Source organism: Octopus bimaculoides, chromosome 6 (assembly GCF_001194135.2).
Source record: "Octopus bimaculoides isolate UCB-OBI-ISO-001 chromosome 6, ASM119413v2, whole genome shotgun sequence".
NCBI classification, from domain to species: Eukaryota; Metazoa; Mollusca; class Cephalopoda; order Octopoda; family Octopodidae; genus Octopus; species Octopus bimaculoides.
This window is the reverse complement of record NC_068986.1, coordinates 96,843,770-96,847,900: the sequence shown is the minus strand read 5'-3', so window position 1 is coordinate 96,847,900 and position 4,131 is coordinate 96,843,770. Positions and strand designations below refer to the sequence as shown.

The following is a 4,131-nucleotide window of genomic DNA, read 5'->3' as shown; positions in this document are numbered from 1 at the left end:
CCTAGAGCAGTGGAAGAATGTTATTTTCTCGGACGAGTCATCCTTTACCTATACGTGTGGAGACAGCTAAAAGAAGCATTTGACCCAGACTGCTTTCTTCCAACAGTTAAACATGGAGGAGGATCTGTGATGATCTGGGGTGGGGGCTATATTTTGGAAATCCACTGGCTTCATGGCAGAATTAATAGTCAAGACTATGTAAGCATTTTATCTGATCAAAAGCAATTTTTCTGGATGATAATGCACCAATTCACATAACTAACGTTGTTTCTGAATGGCACGAGGAACATTCTAGAGAAGTTGAACATCTTATCTGGTCACCACAGTTCCCAGATGTCAATACTGTTGAACATTTATGGTGCATTTTAGAAAAACAAGTAAGGAGTCGATATCCTCCACCATCATCACTACAAGAACTGGAGACTGATTTAGCTGAAGAATGGACAAAAATTCCTTTGGAAATATTTCAAACTCTGTACCTCGTAGAAATCTGTATATGTGTGTGTGTGTGTGTGTGTGTGTGTGTGTGTGTGTGTGTGTGTGTATGTGCATACTATATTGCTAACATTTACCAATGGTTTTTTTCATTGTGTACCATCTTCTATCATTAATAAAACCATTGGCATTTTTGTTGATATGAGTAGTCTAGTTTAAAAAGAAAATATACTGTACTTATATAAAAACGAAAAAGCTCTTCGATAAGCCCATGCAATGTGGGCCCATTGAACAGCGTTTCCTTTTTAGATAGGAATAAACTCATAAAAGGAGATGTGTCAGACAAACAGCAACTTTAAATTCTCCATTATCTTCCAAATTTCTACTTTGTGTTAAGAATTTTTTTCTCTTTTATTCTTTGACAGAAATGTACCTTAAAATATACGCCTCAATCATGTTCTGTACCATGCTGTTTCTATACTGGATATTTAATGGTGAGTTTCTTTCTTAGCTATAACAATGGATAATTGAAGTTCATTGAAAGTTAAATCCAACATTTATTTATTTAGTTAGTTATTTGTTTATTTACAACTTTGAGTGAGCAATTATCAAAATACCATGTGAATTGGTCGAATAGAACTTGATATATTGGAATGATATTAAGACTGCATACTGTCCCACAATAAAATCAACTCCAACGTTATCTATATTTTTACATAAGTGTATAACAATATTTATATAATTATGTAGTGGCTTGCCAATAGTGAATTGTGGCGGACTAGAAGCAAAGTTGTTTCTTGGTACATTAATCACAGAAAAGCTTGGCTTTGCATGAGAGCCGGGAAATATAATCTGTTATTATTTGTGATGTGTTTATGACTAAGGATTGGCTGGCTATTTATCTATTGGTGAGGATAATGTGTTCAAGGTTCATGCATAGAGAAGTGCATTGAAAATGAAGTAACTCTTTTAAACACTGGTCGAACAATGACCAGAAATCCTATTTTCATCAACCTTCTCTGAAATCTTCTCAAACCTCTGCACTGATTCTGGCATGCTTTCTCTTTTATAACCCATCAATACTAGGGAATAACAAGAACAGGATACAAGATTATATAATATGAGGTGATATTTCTGCAAACTGTTTTGTTGCTATTCTGGGCATATCACCAAATCTAAGTGTTGCCTGAGCCTTCTTACTAAAGAGGTAAAGTTTGCTACAACTGAATACTAGTGAAACATTACAAGCTTTGAATTTGAAATTGTTTTGTGAGTCATGTTGCTAGACGAAATTTTCAACAATTCTTAATGTATATACTTTACTTTTGCTTTCCAGATGCTTTTCATTCACCAAATGATCATTCTTTGACTTATTTTAATGAAAGAAGAGAAGCCTTAAAAAATACGGAGATCATTCTTAGATCACAACCGAAAGGATCGAAAGTCAATAAACATTACTATGAAAACCCGCAGCCATATGTATATAACTTTAAAAATCTCATCAATGAACCAGTTCTTTGCAGTCAATATGAAAAAGTATTTCTTCTTTAAATTGTTCGTACAATTTACAGCCATTTGGATCGACGAAAAGTACTTAGAGAAATTTTCCAGAATATTCCATATGATTCTTTCTCAAAAGACATTATTGTCAAACATGTTTTTCTTTTTGCCAAAACAAATAACTCTACAATCGAATCGCTCATTCGTGAGGAGAGTAAAATATACAGAGACATTATCCAGGATGATTTCCCTGAATCTTATGGTAATGTCTACTTAAAGACACTTATGGCATGGAAGTGGAGTTTGGAGTTTTGTGCCAATGTGGAATATGTTATGATATTAAATGATGAACTTTTTGTTCACCAGTTCAAACTTGTGCCATTTCTTCATAATCATTTATCTCAAACTGATTATAATAATAATTTTGCATTTTGTTATTGTCTTGGTGGAAAAAAATCAATGCATAACAAACTCAAAAAATTCCGTGATCTCGGTGAGGAAATGTTGTATCAAGGGAAGAACTATCCTATATATTGTCATGGTGTTGGTTACATAGCACATATTAATGTAATCAACAAACTTTATCTGGCATCATTGAAGAACAAAATGCTCATGCCGGATGATGTTTGGAATGGTGTATTGACAGAAATGGTAGGCATCAAACACAATTGTCAAAACCATCGAGTTCATGCATCCAAATATTTTAGTTTCGTTTTGAAGACATATTGGAAAAATCCATTCTTTGTGTCGATATGTGACTATGGTAATAGACCAGAAGCAGCAGTACCATGTCTGCAGGGTATATATAAATCAGTTTCCAAACTGAGAATGAGCAGTAGTATTTATAATAGGCATCAATAACAAAGATAAAGGTAACATTAAGACTTGTCAAGGTATTCTGATGTTAAATCATTATGCATTTATTAATATCATTTGTATTATTTTTATTATCATTCATCATCATCATTATTATTAATTTTTTCAACAAATGTATTATAGCAAAGATGGTCTGATTGTTCAGTTTTAAAAACATATGGCCCCATCTCCAGCTATTCTATATTTTTAAAAATTGTGGGGTAGTTTAATATGTCGCACCTGGCAGTGCTAAATATTTGGAAACAGGAACAATCAATTCCCCAGGTTAATGAAACGCAATTCTATTTGTATTGGACTGCAGACATCTTATAAAACATATTGTTATTCTTTTATTTACTTTTGCAATATAAAGTTCTTCATAATTCTTTTCACTTTTAGTGTAGGGGGGCCCCTCACACACACCTGACAAACCTGGTCACAAACTTAGTTGCTGTTTAATTCCTAGTTAATGAATTCTTGCCTTTTTAGTGTCTTAGTTTTGTTGTCCAATGTGACCTTTACTTGATATATTAGATGACATTTCAAGGAACTTTAGCTGATATCTTTTGTAGGTTGAGTGACAGCAGAGGAGTTTCACTCATTGGCTTGATTCAGATTTATTTTCAAAATTTCATTTCATATCGCAAACTTTTCTTTAATTGTGTGTGTGTGTGTGTGTGTGTGTGTGTGTGTGTGTGTGTGTGTAGCGTATAATTGTATATAATTGTATATGTATATCGTATATAATTGTGTGTATATATATATATATATATATATATCATATATAATTGTATATATATATATATATTGGTCACCGCGCCAGTAGAGCACTAACAGCACTGTCAAGTGTGTACATTGCCAGAGCAGCTGTCTGGCTTCTGTGCTAGTGGCCCGTAAATAACAGCATTAGAGCGTAATCATTACCAGCGTTGCAATCTAGCACTTGTGCTGGTGGCACATTAGAAAATCATTCAAGCGAGGTCGTTGCCAGTGCCGCTGGACTGGCTCCCGTGCAGGTGGCACCTAAAAACACCTTTTGAGCGTGGTCGTTGCCAGTACCACCTGACTGGCCCTTGTGCCGGTGACACGTAAAAGCATCCACTACACTCTCGGAGTGGTTGGCATTAGGAAGGGCATCCAGCTGTAGAAACTCTGCCAGATCAGATTGGAGCCTGGTGCAGCCTTCTAGCTTGCCAGTCCTCAGTCAAATCGTCCAACCCATGCTAGCATGGGTTGGATGATTTGACTGAAGATTGGTGAAACCAGATGGCTACACCAGGCTCCAATCTGATTTGGCAGTTTCTACAGCTGGATGCCCTTCCTAACGCCAACCACTCTGAG

The 4,131-nt window shown here is 35.2% G+C and overlaps 1 protein-coding gene across 2 annotated transcripts in view; it reads left to right on the top strand.

Annotated features, from left to right (window-relative positions):
- The window catches only part of LOC106879970 (zinc finger protein 708), a 45,794-nt gene that overhangs the window by 2,904 nt on the left and 38,759 nt on the right, over nt 1-4,131 (top strand). Inside the window, exons 1-2 of one of the 2 annotated variants that reach the window (XM_052969001.1) lie at nt 41-929; nt 1,772-1,971. The gene's annotated coding sequence lies outside the window, so the exon portion shown is untranslated. Of the gene's footprint in view, nt 1-40; nt 930-1,771; nt 1,972-4,131 lie in introns of those variants that run through there. The other variant, XM_052969003.1, reaches the window with a different exon arrangement.